Source organism: Vicugna pacos, chromosome 13 (genome assembly GCF_048564905.1).
Source record: "Vicugna pacos chromosome 13, VicPac4, whole genome shotgun sequence".
NCBI lineage: Eukaryota > Metazoa > Chordata > Mammalia > Artiodactyla > Camelidae > Vicugna > Vicugna pacos.
This window is the reverse complement of record NC_132999.1, coordinates 41563662-41581923: the sequence shown is the minus strand read 5'-3', so window position 1 is coordinate 41581923 and position 18262 is coordinate 41563662. Positions and strand designations below refer to the sequence as shown.

The window sequence follows — 18262 nt, the reverse complement described above, 5'->3', positions numbered from 1 at the left end:
TTATTTTTTAAAAAATTCTCTCATTGTTTCTTCTAGGCTACTTACTGCTTCATTCAAAAATAATTAAATCTTTGATCCTTCTGGAGTTCACTTTGGCATAGGTGTGAGGTATGGATCTAATTTAATATTGTCTCAATGGCTTCCCAGTTGTCCTAGTAACATTATTGAATAGTTCATCTTCTCCTCAGTGACTTAAATGCCACCTTTCTCATAGACTAAATGCTCACATGTTTTTAGATTTGTTTTTGTGCTTTCTGTTCTGTTCCATTGATGTGTTTGTCTACTCATAAGACACACCTACCATTTTATTCAAATTACTGCAGTTCTAGGCTACCTTTAAATACCTGATAGAGCTAGCCTCCCCTCATTACTCTTTAGAATTTTCCTGGCTATTTTGCCTGCTTATTTTTCCATGTGAACCTCAGAGTCATCTCGTTTCATTAACAATTCCCAACAGTACTTTCATTGAAACATGCACATGTTATAGATTAACTCAGGGAAAACAGATATGGCTTTCTGATGTCAATTCTTCCTATCCAAGAACATGGTATGCCTTCCCATTTGTTCAAGTCATCTTTCGGGTCCCTCAGCAGCATTTTAGGGTTTTCTTTATAAATGTATTTTTTGCATACTCCTAGGCATTTTGTCTTTTTCATTTTAATTGTAAATATCATATGTTCATATCATATCATTATATGCCCCAACTGGCTGTCATTTTGAAGTATGAAGGCCATTGATATTTGCATATTAATTTTGTAACTAGCCATATTATTGAATTTCTTCATTGTTGGTAGTAGTTTTTCAGTTGATTCTTTTTGTTGCACCAGTTATGCGTATGTTTCTTCTGCAAATAATGATAAGTTTACCTACCCTTTTCAATTTTCAGCTGGTTAAGTGATTTTTCTTATTTCAGTGCATTAAGTGGTACTTGCAGAACAAAGTCAGGTCATAGTGAACTTACTGGATGTCCTGGCCTTGTTCCTGACATTGATGAGCATGCTGTTAGAAGTTCCTCCTTTGGGATGAAGATGGTTATAGTTGATCCTGTTAAGAAGAAGCTGCTTTTTCTTATTTCATTATGAATTTTAAAAATTAAGAATGGTTGTTGATTTAAGCAGATAATTTATGCTTAGATTCTCTAATGTGGTAAATTATATCAATAGATGTCCTGACACTAATGACCTAGCATTTCTTAAGCCCCTCTTGATCATGATATATTGCTCTTTTTCTGTGTTGCCTGGATTCTATAGGCTACTTCTTTATTTAGAATTGTTACAGGGAAATAAATGTGAGATTGATCTATGATTTTTTTGTGTGTATGTTCTCCCATTTGGGTAGTAGTATTAGTGCCATGCTCACTTCATAAAAATGATCTAGAAACTTTCCTTATTTTTCCATGTCCTGGGACAGTTTAAATAGTGCTGGAGAGATCCACCCATGAATGATTTGGTAGAATTCAAGAGGCCAACTTCAACCTGCTCTTGGTACCTGGGAAGATAGTCTCAGTAACTCAGGTGAGCCTGTCACCGCTGTGGTTGGTCCAGCAGGACAGTTTCGGTGGTGCTGACCGCAGGTCTCAGACATGCAGACTCCCGGGTCCTCGGGGTGGCTCCCTCCCTCCCACCATCCGGGATCTTCCTGCTGGGCGGGTCTGTAAGAATTCCACATGGAGAGATCACAGCAGAGCTGGTGGGCAGACATGGCCTAGGGTGAAGAGACCTGGATTTGGAGGGGAGAATTTCTTCAGGCTGAGCTTGGAGATGTGGTGGCTGCTGAAGTCAGGCTGGGCTCTAGTCACCCCTTCCCTCTCCTCCTTCTCTCTCAGAGCCCACAGAGAGGAGGTTCACCTGTCAGGGTGCTTGTGTCCCCGTGTCTAGGGAGCGGAGCCTGACCCCGATCCACCCTCCATTGCAGTCCTCCGCTGTTCTCTCTGTCTGTGGGTGTCCAGGTGGCCGTGGTGCTTCTGCTGGTCCCTGGTCACCTGCTGTTGTAGCACCTGTGTCCAGCAACCAGCAGCGGACAGCTCCAGATTCTGTGAGTCTGCCAAGGACGCGTCTTCTCGACACTTCATAAACGCTACTTTATAAGCTGCGGGTACGTCTCCCACCTCCGCCTCCTCCTCCCGCCTGCTCCCACCCCTTCAGGCCTGCTGGCACAGTTTAATTTCCAGCCCTGGTATTTCTCCCCAGCCCGTGACAACCTCAGGTGGAAGCAATTTCACCGTCTTGTAACTCACCGGGTCATTATAATTAGTATCCGGGCACCTGGGGCGAGGGCGGAAGAAAGGAAAAAAGAGTTGATCCAGCCAGGCGAAGAGCAGCCTCTGAGGGCTGGGGGCTGGGGGCTGGGGCAGCCCTTCCTCCTGCTTCAGCTTGTAACTCAGATTTTCTCAGGGCTCTGAGTCCATCACACTCCCACCCCTTTGTGTGTGTAGGGTGGGAGACAGGCGAGGAGTCAGGCACTTCTGGGGCTGGCCCTGGTTTACACAATGGGAGTATCTGAGTGAGCTCCCCACCACCTCCCCAGAGCCCACATCTGAGGCTAGGGTAGGGTGAGGGCCCTGGAGGGAGAGGAGGTACTGCACCTCCCACACCCCGCTGTCCTAAGGACCTGGCATCCCAGCACGCCGCTGCTCCCTGTCTCTGGGTCCCTGCAGCCTCAGAGCCAGAGCCCATCAAGAGCTGGTGATGGTGGCCATGGGCAGACCTGGGTACAGCCCCAGGCACAAGCAGGAGTGCGTGTGACTCCGAGAGAAGCAGCCAGGTAGGGGAACAAGACATATCAGGGAGCAAAATTTCCCATCAGGTTGGTAAAGACTTTTTGGTTTCAGGCAATGGAAACAGACTTAAGCAAGAGAGGGGATTTATGGTCAGGGTGTTGGGCCATCTCAGAGCTAACAGGCAGTAACAAGAGGAGCATCGGCAGCTTTGGAAAGTCAAGACCAAGGTAGCCCCAAGGATCCTGGAGGTCAGAGGAGGTGGGTCTTCTCTCCAGGGAGCAGTTTATGTGCTCATTAACTCCTGCAGCTAATGCTGCTTGGCTCCACAGCTCCCCGTCTCCGTTTCCCAGTTAAAAATTCCAAATTCCTCATAGTGGCTCATTCATTCATTTGTTGGTTCATTTGTTCAATAAATATTTATCGAGCCCCTCCTGTGTGGTAAGCAGAATTCAGGCAGGCCCCCAAGAGACAGCAGTGATCAAATGAAACAGAAGAACTTCTCTGGCAACTTACATCGTGAGAAGGACAGACTCTGAAAGGCTCAGTTGGGCTTGGGTGTCCACCCTAAGCCAATCAGCTGCGGCCAGGTGGGTTTCGTGAGCCGGAGGCCACCCAGATGGGTTCTACTACAATGGTCAAATAGCCCTTTAAGGCACACGTCTGCTCTTGATCGACATTGTAGAAAGCAGGCGGCAGGCTTCATAGAAGCAAGGCTTTGTGGCGCTTATTCTCACTTCTAGGCAGTGAGGCTTAGCTCTGGACAGGCTGGGTGTTCTCAAGGAGGATACTGGCCATGGCGCATCCCCCAGGCTCTTTGCATCCTCCATTTCCAAGTGGGAGGGACCGGGGGCTGGGGAAGGGCTACCTGCACCCACAGATTTCTCTGTCCACCAGACCTGACTCAGCCGGCCGCTGTGGGTGAGGGTTGGATCCCCTCTCTCCCGCCCACCTTCTCCCCTCTTCTGTCCCTGCCCTGCCTGCAAGCTTCCATGGACAGAGACCACGCTTGCTCCTTCTGGTAGCCACCATGGCGAGATCCATGGTGAGAGACAGCTCTGGGCAGTCTTGGTGAAGGCTGGGACATGTCTGCTCCCCACGCCCCATCTCTGAGCACCCCATACCCCCTGGGGACCGAGTCTGTCTTGTTCACTGCTGCTCCCTTTGTTCCACACTCAGCTCAGGAAAATAGCTCACAAGTCTCCTGCTTCCCCTCCTCTTCCAACCCTCCTCCCCAGATTTTTGGCCAAGCCCTAGGAGACCTGACTTAGCTGTGCTGGGTCTCAGGAGATGGTGCTCCGGACGCCTGTGCAGACTTCCCGGGAAATTCCCAAATCAATCACTCGGGGCTTCCCACTTTAGACCCAATTCATAAGGTCCCGGGTGACCACCCCTCCCAGGCCAGAGCCTTGTAAGGGGACTGCTTCTAATAATACCATTATTCTCCTTAGCCGGGGGCAGGCTGAGCCCTCAGTGAAGCGGGCCTGCCATTAGAACCCTGCAGAAACAAAGTAATAGCCTGCGCAGAAAGCCATTTGTAATGTTGCTATAATTCCCATGATTCATTAAACAGGAATGGAAAATGATAACATTTCCCCTGGAAAAAAAACTCCTCCTGGAGTCGCATGCTGAGTTCACTTGGCTCAACTATTTTATTGACTAAGCATCTTGTTGTGCTGATGTGAAGAGCATGCGGGCCCAGTGCCACTTAGTTTTACATCAGCTGAAATGGAAGCAAAGGAGGGGGTCCTGCGGGGGCCGGGAATTGACCTTGGAAATGGAGCCGCCGCCCCCACTTGGGTGCCCAGTCTGGCATCTCTTGAAGGCTGAAGCGCTCTGGGGCTGAGCGTTCATTTGACTGAGGCCCGTCCTGCGTCCTCCCTTGGTGGTGGGTGAGGTGAACAGGGGGAGAGCAGAGTAGAAAGGCTTGCTCTGCCTGTGTCTGAGCCCAGAGTGGGCATTGCTCCGCCCTATGAGATGCCCACCTTAGGGCCCTTCCCCAGCCCTCATCACATGTATGATCTGTGACCCCCAGATGCTTGCTCATCCTCACTGTTGCCTTTAAATGCCTCAGATCACTCACCACTCAGTCCCCAGTTAGCAGCCTGGATGTTGTGCTTGACACCCTCCTTCCATTACTGATCAGTTGGCCACCAGGCCCCCCCACGAGATGTCTGGCAGAGAGGCCACCCCTCCCTCCACCGTCACTGTCCAAGTTCAGGCCTCACCATCTCCTGCCCACCCAGTCCTGCCATGGCCGGCTGCCCGACGGAGTCCGTGGGCGCAGCCTCTCCCTCCACAATGAAGCCTCTACAGTGTGGTTGGAGTGATTGTTCTAAACAGTAACTCTGACCCTTCTCCCTCTCTTAGAACCTCAGCAGGCTCCCCATTGCTTGTGGGATCAATCCAGAATGCCCTCAGTCTCCCTAGCCAGCCCCACCTCCCGCCACCCCAACCCTGGTCCCACCATGCATTCCCGGCTTTACAGTCCTCAGGATCACCTGAGGTCCCCAGGCTGCACCATGTGTGTTCACGCCTTTTTGGTGCTGTTCCCTCAGTCTGAAAAGCCCTTCGCCATTCTTCATTCCTTGGAAATCCCAACTTCCTCCTCCTGCCAGCTCTCCTGCGGCCTTCCCCATCACAGGGAATGGCATCCCCACTTCTGGCGTGTACACCCCCAAACCTTGGAGTCACCCTTTTGGCCTCTCTCTCTCATACCCTGTATCCCTGTATCTAATCTGTCACCAAATCCTGTTGCCTCTAATTTCAAAACATAGCAAGAAGCTGACCATTCTCACCACTCGGTCCCAGGGCTGGGAGGGCCAGGGGCTGGTCTGGGTTAGTGTGGTAGCCTCGTCACAGGTCTCCCTGCCTCTGTCCTTCCTCCCTCTGTCCCCATTCCATTACCCACATGTCTGAGTTCTCTGTTCCTTTGTTGAAGACTCCTTCGCTGGCTTCTCATTTCACTCAGAGGGAAAGCTGCTGCCCTCACCACAATCTTAAAGATCTTATACAGTCTGCGCCCCCATGGCCTCCCTGACCTCACCTCCTACTGCTCCGCCCATGCTTGCTCTGCTTTAGCTGCACTGGCTTCCTTGCTTTTTCTTGATCACACCATGCATGCTCCTGCCTCTGGGCCTTTGCATGTGCTCTTCTTGCTGTTCTGCAACACCGGCTTCAGTTCTCTGCCCCTTCTCAGGGACACATTTTATGACTTTCTTCTTTAAAGCTGCAAACTTCCTGCTTCCTTTTTCTCCATACCATGTGTCACCAACACACTGTATATTTTCTTATTTTAGTTTAAATTATTTAGTTTGTTTCCCTCCACCAGACTTAAAGCTCCACGAGGGCCGGGACGTTTTGGGGATCTTTTTGTTTATTTCTATATCCCCAAAACTGTTTGAATGCAGTAGACAAGCAAAAAAAAAAAAAAAATCTGTTGGATAAATGAGTCACGCCAACTTCCTTCTCGCTCAGCCTTCCCTGACCCCCTCCTGGCCCGTCCAGACTGGAGAGATCACTCGCTCTGTGTTCCCATAGCACCTCATTTAAGCCTCTGACAGGCAAAGGGCCGTTTATCGTGTTCATTGGAGGCTTGATCTCCCACCGCTGGGGAACGCAGGGAGGACAGCCCTCTGTCTTACTTACGTCTGGGTGCAAGTCCCCAGCACGGGTTTGGCCTGCGGCAGGTTCTCAATATACATGTTGGGAATTTATTTTTCTTGCGTTGTCCCTTGTTGCCAGTCCGCCCTGCAGAGCCAGACCTGTCCCTGTGAAGACCCCGAGGCCCGGAGTGGAGGAGGCTGGCTCCCTGTCAGAAGCAGAGCCAAGAGGGAGCCTTCGGTCTCTCGGGTGTTGGGGCGCAGCCCCTGCAGGGACAGAGTCTGGTTCCTCTCTGCTGAGTGTGTGCCAGAGCTAAGGAGGAGGCTGGGAGCTTCTGAGCTGGTCACATTCAGCAATCAGACCAGTGCGGACCCAGCCGCTGGGGCCATGATGTTGCCAATAATTTCCTGACTCAGAAACTGCTTTGAAACTCTCACAACACACTCTGCTGAGTGATCTTCCTGGAAATGGGACTGAGCAGAAGCTCCTGGGGGATGAGTCTGGCCCAGAGTCACCTCCTCACACTCACTCTAATGAGAGCTGAGACCTGTTCACCTGGGGTGGGGTGCAGGTCTCAGAAGTGGGTATTCCAAGCCCCGTGGACCATAGGGAGCAAAGACTGGGGAAAGACCCCTCCTTTGTTGTTGCCACCCAACATCTCTCATGCTGGACTCTGTCTTAGTGTGACCCAGGGAATGCCTGGGAACCAACATCCTTAACCCTGTCCCAGCCATGAGGCCTGGGCATGGGTGCAGGGGCCGCATTCTCCCCAGCAGAGCCAGACACTCCCTAACTAGGTACTTGGACAATGTCTGATGAATCTGCGAGAATAAAAGCTAGTTTCTACCTAGTGTGGGAGTGAGCCCTACTTTGTGATCTTGCAGGGCAACTGGTTTAGCTGCTCCTTGAATACTTCCTATCATGGGGAGGTCACTACCTAGTCAAACTTCAGAATTTTGGATTTTCTAGAAGCAGACCCTGAGACAAGGATTCAGGCACAACTAGCTTCTTGGGAAGGTGGCCTGGGAAATACTGGTAGGGGAGAGGGAAAATGGAACAGGGAAGGGAAGGAAGTCGATGAGGAATGTGATGTGAACAAGTTGCAGTTATGCACAAGAGTGTATAATCCTGCTGTAGATGGTGCAGAACGTGTCTCAGAGTTATCCCAGTCAAGGACGAAGTTGGTGTTCATTCACTAACTCCTATCAGTCATTGGCTGCTGCCAGCTTTGGACACTTCCAGCCTGCCCTATGTACGATCTGAGTATGGTGTACAGGTGCTGGCCGTAAGCTGGGGGGAGCATGGGTGGGCTTCTGTTGCAGAATAGGTATCTTCTGACTTTTGCATTTCTTCTTAGGGCACTGGTACCCTGAGAAGTGCGTCACCCATTCTCTCCCTCCCCCCTCCCCCAGTCATTGGCTCTACCCCTGTAGCTCTGTTCCCTTCTCTCTGGTCTTCTGCCCCACCCTGATCCAGGTTGCAGTCACCCCCCATCTAGATTCAGCTTCTGAGCAGTTTTCTTGTCTCCTGTCTCAGCTCACCCTAGTCTGTCTCTTTCCTTTCACAGCTGCCAGCATGAGCTTTCAAAACTCCCCTGTCACTGTGCTTTTCACACTGCACACATGTCGTCATGTGTTGACATTACCTGCTTCTGCCTTCCCCTTGGGAAATCTAGCTCCTCCTTCGGAGTTCAGTTCTGACGTCACCTCCTCCATGAAGTCTGCAGGGATCCTTCCAGCTGGGAGGACTCTGTCTACTCTGTGCTGTCACAGCTTCTGGAACTTCTGGTACCATTTGTGCTCCAATGAAAAAAAAATTGAGTACTTACTATGTACCAGGCCCTGTGCCAGAGGCCTTGTATATATTTTACCTCATTTAATGTATATTTAAAAATGTAATATTTTGTTATCATTGAGCAATACAGCATATACACAGAAAAGTACAGAAAGTATAAGGTAATGAGTAGTTATAAAGCAACCTGGGTGGTCAACCTGCTCAGGTAAAGAAATAGAATTATTTCATTGATGAGAAAACATGGGCCCAAAAGAGGTTATAGGATTGCCAGGATAGGCAAGGGGCTGGATGGAGGGTTGGCGCTCTTGCTGTCAATGTTTCAGGGCAGACCTCAGGCTCAAGCCGTCATTTCCTCACTCCTATTTCACCTCATTAGCCAAAAAAGCGAGTCATCCATCAGCCACTGCTTAATGTAGAAATGGGCCAATTGCAACCAAGTCCTGTTTCTTGCTTTTCAGCTCTGCTGGAGCTGAAGACCCCCAGGGGCTTATGTCTGCTCCCCGGGACAGGCTCAGGGATCCAGCCGTCTACCAGCCCCAGCCCCATTGTCAACCTCAATGCCAGTTCCAGTGTCAACTCAGGCCAGATCCATTTCCAGTCCCAACCCCAGCTTCTCCCCTGCCCCATCCTAGTCCTAGCCCAGCCCCAGCCCCAGCCCCAGACCTAGCCCCATCCCTCTCCAGCCTCTGGGGTTTGAAGGTGCCAGGATCTCTGGCCAAAGTGTCCCAAGGGCCCAGAACTCTGATTTTGCTTTCTCTGGGTTCACCTGAGTGCTGATTCTGCCCCTCAGTCCCACACCAGCACTGCAAACAGGGAAATCCTGGGTCATCCTGGAAGGGCCAGTCTGGGAGCACTAAGACTGTCTCCAGCCAGCTCTACCAGGAGGTTTCAGATTCATTACCTCCTCTGGGGGCTGAGGGCCTGGAGCTGGTCCAAGTATCCTCCTGTTGTGAGAGTCAACCCTTCACAGAAGTCTGCCCTCTAATATTGCTCTGAGGACCAGGGTAGCATGCATGCCTTTGTGTGTGTGTACATATGTGTGAACCTAAAAATATATGCATGTACTTGTAGATCTGCGCAGGTGTTTTCATGTGTGGCTCTGCACCTGCGCCCCTCAGAGCACACCCAGGGTTAAGTCTATTCCTGAGCTCTTGCCGTAAAAAGGCCATGCACAGCCTGGAGGTGTCCAGAGGAGGGGAGGCTGGGGACTTACCTTGGGCACTTGATGAAGGGGCCAAGGGAAGATGCTCATCACCAGAGACAGCAGGTTCAGCGGCCACTAGCTCTGGGTACAGAGAGTGGTACTCTACCAGCTCACGGTCAAGATTCAGGAATGGGGGTGTGTCATGAGCAGAGACCACTGCAGCCTCCCCTCTGGGCTTTCCCTTGGTAATCAGAGGCCGTGAAATGAGGTGTTTCAGCTTCCTGAGCCAGAAATGGGCAAACCACAGGGAGGGCGATTTGCTTTTCAGATCCAGCTGCTCCAGCTGGAGTCTTTATACCTGAACGGCCACTTCTCCTGCCCTCTCTGCAAAGCTGGCTGGCTTGACCCAAGGAGGCCTGGGCAGGGTTTAGGTCATAGCCCCCTGATCATTCTTAACCCTCAGGAAAAGACAGGATGGGGGTACCACCTCATCCCCCCAGTTCCCACAAACCTGAGGACTCAGTGACCTCCCAGAGCTGGCTGTGTCCTGTAGCCTCTGCCCCATGGCACTGGCACCTCACCTTGACTCACAGGCAACAAGCATTTATTAAGCATTTCCTTTGATTTAGGTGTTCTTCTAGGTGCTGAGGAACATAATCTAAAAACCCTTGCACTCCTGGAACCACCATTTTCAACACACAGGAGATGGATCACAAATGTTAATCAGTACAATAGACAGTATGTTAGATGTGACAAGTTCCGTGAGAAAAATGAAGCCGAGACAAAGAATAGAGTGTTCAGGGTTGTGATGTTAATTAGCATGGTCCCGGGAGGGGATACATGAGCCAAGAACTGAAAGAGGGGGAGAGTGACTTGTGTGGAGAGGAAAGGGCCATGCAGGCGCTGGCAGTCTCCCCTGGTTTCAAGGGCACACAGTGGCAGAGGAGGGGAGATCCCCCTCTGCTGGATGCTTGGGTTTGGGGAGAGAGATATAAAATCAAAGACCTGCAGATTCATCATCTCGCTGCCATTTATTGAGCCCTGTTACTGGCCGAGTTCTGTTCCAAGTGTCACCACAGTGCCATCTCAACAATCCCCCAATAACCTTAGGAGGTTGGCCCTTGGACTAGTCTCATTGAGTAGATGAGAAAACTGAGGCTCAGGGAAGTCATGTGACTGTCCAAGGTGACACAGACCATGACAGAGCCCTGATTGGAACCCAGACTTCTCAGGTGCCAAATCCCACACTCTGAAAACTTCGAAGTCTCTCAAAAATGGGGTGAGGGGAGCAACCATGAGTTATTAAACCTGGCCCTACATTGGGGAGATTTGAATTCAGTCCCCCAAGTTTCCCTCTGGAAGGTAGCCTCTAGGTCACAGCTTTCTGGGAGGTTTCTTCCTCCTGAATTTTCCCTCTCTCTATATTTAGGGGTTCTCTGTTTTCCACAAATCTAGGCACCTAGCGGGTACTTGGAGTCTCCATGGGTCCAAACCAAGTTCTGTCTACCATCCTGCCTCCCCTAAGAAGTCTTCCCTGATTGAGCCCTTGATGTCCGGTGGCTGCTGCTCTCTCTGCCCAGTCCTGATGTTGAATATCTCCTTAGCCCCGTTTCCCTAATTGCCCCCTCTCATGGACTAGATTGTGTCTCTCCTACCCCCTAATCCATGTGTTGAAGTCTCAAGCCCCCAGTACCTCTGAATGTGACTGTGTTTGGAGAGAGGGCCTTTAAGAGGTGATTAAGATAAAATGAGGTCGTACGGATGAGTCCTAATCCAGTATGACAGGTGTCCTTATAAGAAGAAATTAGGACAGGGACATACACAGAAGGAAGACCCTGTGAAGACATAGGAGAAGGTGGTCATCTATAATAAGCCAAGGAGAGAGGCCTCAGAAAAAAGCAACCCTGCTGACACCTTGACCTCAGACCTCCAGCCTCCAGAACTGTGGCACATTAAATTTCTGTTGTTTAAGCTCCCGGTCCGTGGTATTTTGTTCTAGAAGCCCTAGCAAACGAATGCACCTCCTTTCCACTTTTCCAAATCTCTGCTCTGGATGCACAAGCAGTGCCTCATGGGCTCTCTCTCCCCGGCTAGGAGCACAGCGAGCCCCCACCTCCTGGCGTTACTGGCCTGGGTCTCAGGGAATAGAGGTCAAGGTCGCTGGCTCGCCCCAGCCACAGGCCGGGCTGACATTCCCATTCGCTGACAGCCCATCAAAGCAACATTCCCCCAACTGACACCGCAATATGAAGCTATTCCGCCACGCTGCCCTTCTGACACACAGGCATTCCGCCACCCTGTCATTCTGATCTGTCGGCTGTCGGCCTCGCTTACAGCTCGCCCCAGCAAAAGTCCACAAAGCTGACACTCAGAGGCAGGGGCGGGCCGCAGCCCCGCTCCTCCCTGGCCACGTTCTGCCACACTGACAGCCGGCCCCGTGGACACTGTGGGCGCTCTGTTACACTGACCTCTCCCTGTGCTGGCCTTCCTGCTTGTCATAATGTCAGGGTCAGCCAGCCTTCCCGCCCACCAGCTGATGAGAGTTCTGTGCGTTTATCTCTTTCTCTGTGTGTCACTAACATGGTCCTCCCACCTGCCCTCCACTCCTTGCCTCCATTCTGCTCATCCTCACCTGTAACCCTCAGCACTGACCTCGCCCCACGCAGCCCCCTCCCGATTGGACCTGTGATGCCTACCCTGAAGCTTCTTTTAAAAACATTGTTTATTTATTTATTATTGTATTATTTAATTATTTTATTTTGGCGGTGGGGGGGTTATTAGGTTTGTTTATTTTTAGAGGAGGTACTGGAACCCAGGACCTCTTGCACGCTAAGCATGTGCTGTACCACTTGAGCTGTACCCTCCCCCCCCATACTAACTGCTTCTTTAGCCCAAATGAACTAGACATATTTTAGGCCGCTCACACCACCTCTGGGGAAGCACTGGCTTCCATCCCTTGCCGAGTGTGCCGAGGGCCATGTGAGCTGCCCTGAAACAATGGAGGCCTTTCCATAGGTTGGCTACGGGCCATTGAACTTTTTTTTCATGTATATATATTTTTATTGACGTATAGTCAGTGTACAATGTTGTGTCAATTTCTGGTGTACAGCATAGTACTTCAGTCACACATGAATATACGTATATTCATTTTCATATTCGTTTTCACCATAAGCTACTACAAGATATTGAATATATTTCCCTGTGCTATACAGTATAAACTTGTTGTTAATCTATTTTATATATATTAATTAGTATCTGCAAATCTCCAACTTCCAATTTATCCCTTTCCACCCCCTCCCTCTGCTGGTAACCATAAGTTTGTTTTCTACGTTTGTGAGTCTGTTTCTGTTTTGTAAATAAGTTCATTTGTCTTTTTTTTTTTTTTCAGATTCCACATGTAAGTGATATCATACGGTATTTTTCTTTCTCTTTCTGACTTACTTCACTTAGAATGACATTTTCCAGGTCCATCCATGTTGCTGCAAATGGCATTATTTTATTCTTTTTTATGTCTGAGTAGTGTTCCAATGTGAAGAAGCCATTGAACTGTTTTTAGTCACCACATTTCTAACACCAAATATGTGGACTCTTCCAATGCTAAACACCAATTCTCTGTTTCTCCAACACCTGCTGGGTGTCCAATCATTTAATTCAATTCTGACGCTAAATACCCAGAGTTAGCATCAGACCCCACAAAATAAGGGTCTCAGTCCCACAAGACTGCTCCCCAAATCCCCACTTTAGATACTGGTTGCAAGTTCTGGGCTTCCTGTACTTCTGAATGTTTGGCTGTAAGTCAGAGGTTCCCATGACCCCTCCTCAGGTTTGATAATTTGCTAGAATTATCACAGAATTCAGGAAATCATTTTATATACACTTACCAAATTATTAGAAAGGATACAACTCAGGGACAGCCAAAGGCAAGTGCTGTAGGGGGCAAGATCTGGGGAAGGGGCTAGAAGCGTCCATGTCTTCTCTGGGCTTGTCACCCTCCCAGGACCTTGACTGACCAGCTCGGAAGCTCTGCAAACCCAGTTGCTCAGGATTTTTTATGGTGGTTTCTTTATGCTGGCATGATTGATTAAACCACGGCCATTAGTGATTAACTCAATCTCCAACCCCTCTCCCCTCCCTGGAGGTTCTGGAGTAGAGCGTGTTCCAACCCTCTAATCAGGCCTCGGTCTTTCAGCAACCAGCCCCCATCCTGCAGCTCTCTAGGGACTGCAGCTATCAGTCATCTCGTTAGCATACAAAAGACACTCTAAATACTCGGAGATGCCAACGGTTTTAGGGGCTGTGTGCCAGGAACCAGGACAAAGAGCAAATATTTACTTTTTATTATATCATGCCCATGCATATGTATAATTTCAACAAATCCCCTTTTCCCTGAAGTAATGAATGAGAGTCTATCTGTTGTCGCTGAAAGATCCCCGGGTGGTCGTTTCCTGTACTGACATCCAGTATCTCCCTTAGCCTTTACTTACTCCCTCTACCCATCCCAGCAACTCTGGGTTCTGAGCTCAGCTGCTCCACGTACTAAATTGTGTGAACTTGGGCAAGCCCCACTCTGCCTCTGAGTCTCAGTTCCCTCATCTACAAAATAGAGATGGTACTGACAGTACCCCCTCCCACGGCGTTGTTGTGAGAAGCCAATGGGACATGCGTGTGTGGATGGAAATAAAATGGACAACCTAAAAGCTGAGAGTTATGGTTTAATCGGCAGAATTTCTGAGAACTCAGCCCAGGATGACAGCCTCTCTGATAGCTCTGAGGGACTGACCTCTGAAGAGGTAGGGAGGAGCCAGGATATATAGGAGTTTTTACAACAAAGACCAAGTAGTCGGAACATCAAAAGATTACTGTTTATTAAAGAAGACCAGATATCTCAAGTTAAAGAATCGAGCGCTTTTTTATGTACGGGAAAGTGCAAAGGCCTGGGTTCACTGAAATCGTTCCTTTGACATGCACCTAGCTATGTAGGACCAGTATCCTGTTCTTGCACATCCTGATTTCCCTCAGGGTGAACCGTTGGGGTGGCTGCAGAATCTGGGCTTCCTGCTTGTCTGCAACCTGAGTTCCTTCTGCTCAGCGTCAGGGTTGGTGGAAGCGGCTGATGACTTGATGGCCACAGCATTCTTTGTTTACTGATACGGCTTGCAATATTTTTCATTCACACACATAAAACATAGAGTGAGGGCTTGGCGTAGAGTAAGTGCTCCATAAACAGGGCAGCAATTTCAGGCTCTGGGGCCAGATGCTGGAGCTCAACTCCCTGGGTTCATGTCTAGGTACCACTACTTCCTAGCTGCGTGACCCAGGGAAAGTGGCTTCACCTCTCTGGGTGTTCTATGTAAAATAGATGTATCAATGGTATTTACCTCTTAGAATCACTGTGAGAATTAAACGGCTTAAGATTAGAAGGGCTTAGATCAGTGTCTGGCATTGAGTAAATTCTATACAAGTCTTAGCTATGATTGGCCCTATTATTATTAGTTATATTAGCATCATGTAGATTGTTAGTTATAGTTACACGAGTGTTAGCTGCTGTTGCTCACCCAGGCTTCCTGCAGTTGACGCCATGCCAGTGGAATCCTTCAGCGCACTAATGGCTCACAGATGCTGTGTTCCTCTTTGCCCATCCCAGCGCCTCTGTCCTGCTGTAGTGTCCCACCTGGTCGCCCGTTCCCTTCTGCCTGGGCGCTCTTCCCATCTTCACCTGGGCAATCCCCTGCGTGCTTCTGATCTTGGGCCACAGGCTGCTTCCTTAGGGAAGTCTCTTGCAGTCCTTGGTAAGTCAGTCCCTGTTACATGCGCTCAGGAGACCACGTGCCTCTTGTACGGCGCACTGATTATCATTTTACCTCTATTTCTGTGATTGTCTGATTCAAGTCTGTCTCCTTTCTTGACCATAAACTCCCTGAGATCACTGATGTGTCTGTCTTTTGCTCACGTTTTTACTCTCCGTGCTGATGCTCCGCAGGCGCCCAGTACATATTTGTTGAACGAAAGAGTGAATGAATGAATGAGTGAATACATGCATGAAGGCCCAGTGCCCCGGTCTTCCTCCTGGTCTTCCTGGGCTGGGGACCTTCTCCTGGGGGGCTGCATCAGAGCTGGGCTCTCAGTCCATTCCCTGATGTCATTCTGTGAGCTCCCCAGTTGAGGGGAGGAGCAAGTGGGATTCATAACTAGACATACAGGTTGGATGCAGCCAGAAAGGTCCCAGCATCCATGTTTCCAGCTGTGTGTGGGCAGCAGACATCCTCATCCCAAGGTGGCGCTCCATCACGCCTCCTGTTTCTGGGCGGTCTTCCTACTATACTCACCCACCTTCTCTGGCTAAATCTTCTGACTTTAGACGCTCTCCAGGATGGCTCTGTCTTCCTAGAAGTGTCTTGCTAGCCTGTCTGGGGGGGTGTCTGGAGGCCCTGACTCCACCAGTCAGTCTTGAATTGAAATTCTGAGCATGGCTGCCTGGTCCAGCCATCATCGCGCCTGCACTGCTTTGGGGAGGAGTGGATTCTAGAGACCCTCCATCCTCGCCTGTTAATGTGCTGGCTGAAGCCCTGATTTCCATGTCCCTCTGGGTTGTTTGAGCTTGAGTACTAGTCTCCTTATCCACCCACCCCATGGAGTTGGATCCCTGCACAGGACCTAACAGGGGTCAGAGTGTGTTTGTGGAGTAAGTGAGTTTGAATTCCAGCTCTTCCACCAACTTTCTGAACTTGGGCAAGTTGTGTCACTTCTCAAACCTCTGTTGTTTCACTTAAATTCCTGCTTAGCTTCTGGTGAGGTTCCATCTAGCAAGAGAGATGATGAAGGACATTTGGAAACAGTGAATATGGAAGCCATTTGTCTCCAACCTGACACTTGCCCCAGGCCCTCTGACACCTTACTGGATTCTAGGTCATTGTCCACTCTTTCTCCTCCTTCTTTCTTGGACCTGGCCCAGTCTTCATCCATGTCCTGGATCCTGCCCTCCCCATCCGTTAAGCCCCCACCCATCAGTGTGCTTCCAATGTGTTATTTTATGCACAAACATGTTTACGTTCTTCTACCTACAAGACAACTTGAACCATGAAGTCCCTTGAACATAGCACCTCCCTCTTCACACACATGGCTTACCTTCTCTTCATGGTCAAATTTCGAGAAGGAATAGTCTAAACATAGTTAATCAAATCCTGGCTCTCCTTGCAGTTGCATGCCTTGGGCAAGTCCCTTAATCTCTCTGTGACTCAGTTTCCTCATCTGTAAAGTGGGATTAATAATGTTTACCATACAGGGATGTGAGGAGGGTCAAGTGAGATGACCCACGTGGAACAAAACAGTGCAGTCTGACACATGGAAAGAGCTCATTAAATATTTAGTGGCTATTATTATTGTTGTTTATCTCCAGTGTTATCCTCAGTCTGCTACAGCTGAACTCCCTCCCTGCCCTGAACAAAACCGCCTCTCGGTTGAATCACCAGTGATGTTACAGTAGCCCTTTCCCATCTCCCTTCCTCCCAACTTCTCCGCAGTCTTTGACAGGGCAGTGGGGATTCTCAGGGAGAGGTGGGAGGCTCCCGAAGTCCTGCAGCGAATGTCAACCTGTGGCCGAGGGAAGCTCGTGGGACAGCCACACAACGAATAGCAGGGCTGATATGGGGCTTGTCATGTCCTTGGTGCTCAATTTTGTTGAATGAATAGAAGGTCCCTCCAGGAGGGGCTCTGAAATTATAGGCAGTAGGACTTCCATGAGTTTCAGCATGTTTGGAAATTGTGCTGGGCTGAGGATTGGTCATTTCAAGGCTGTTCTAAAGGCATTTGGACTGGCAGCCCCTTGAGGGCAGGCACCATTTGTTTTATGTGACTGGCACAGAGTAGCACCCATAATTTTCTATTAAATACACAAGAATGGGGGTGAAAACCCTCCCTCACCCCACCACCCCATAGAACCAGCACACAGCCCTGTCTGTGCAGTTATGATGAAGAACAGGGAGTTAATGCTTCTGCGGGGTAAGCTCACAGCTCTGTCTCTGCAGTTCTGGGAGGAACCTTTTCCCTTTTTAGCTCAGGCAGCCTGGCTCCTGCGTTGCACAGAGGGCCTGGTTTGATCTCTTATTTATTACAGAGAATATTCTCTGTTATGGTGAGTGCAGGGGATAGAGTTTTAGGAGCCTGAATTTTCACTACCTTTGCCAGCCAGCCTGTTGGGGACTCTGGCACCTCCACTGGCCCCTCTGGTACTGCATTCATTCTCTGACTCATTCATTCTTTCACTTATCAAGTATATTGAACACCCATCATGGGCCAGGTAGAGGAGAGAACAGAATGAGAAACATGAAGACTGTCTATGGTAAGTTAAATAGTGATCCCCCAAAGATACCGCATCCCAGCCCCCAGAATCTGTGAACATCACCTTATATGGGAAAATGAACTTTACAGATATGATTAAATTAAGGATCTTGAGCTGGGGAGATTATTCTGGATTATCCAGAGAAACCCTAAATGTTATCACGTGTCCTTAGAAGACGGAGGCAGAGGGAGATTTGACACAGAAGAGAATGTGATGTGAGCAGAGATTGAAGAGATACTTTTGCTCTTTGAAGATGGAGGAGGCAGCCAGCAGCCAAGGAATCCAGTTGGCCAATGGGAACTGAAGAAGACAAGGAAACAGATTCTCCCTTCAGAGGCTCCAGAAGGAACCAGCCCTGCCAACACCTTGACTTTAGTCCAGTGAAACTGATTTTGGATTTCTGACCTCAAGAACAGCAGAGAATAAATCTGTGTTGTTTAAACCACTGAGTCTGTGGCAACTTGTTTCAATGGTAATAGCAAAGAAATATATTACCCTAAAGTAGTCAATGCCTAGGGGAGAAAATGGACACCTTTGTATAGGGATAAGTGCTATCACAGGGTACAACAGAAGGGGAGGAGTGTAACGGGAGCTGAGAGCCACCCTTGGGATGGGGAAGGTAGCCCTTGAGGGATTCCCCAGGAAGGAGCTGCTTGCTAAGACAGAG

General features: G+C 49.5%; 1 protein-coding gene across 1 annotated transcript in view; it reads left to right on the top strand.

Annotated features, from left to right (window-relative positions):
• The window catches only part of LOC107034401 (uncharacterized), a 161863-nt gene extending 143871 nt beyond the window's left edge, over window positions 1–17992 (top strand). Inside the window, exons 3-5 of the transcript XR_012079294.1 lie at window positions 1411–1514; window positions 14902–15046; window positions 17768–17992. The gene's annotated coding sequence lies outside the window, so the exon portion shown is untranslated. The remainder of the gene's footprint in view (window positions 1–1410; window positions 1515–14901; window positions 15047–17767) is intronic.
• Window positions 17993–18262: the final 270 nt, after the last annotated feature.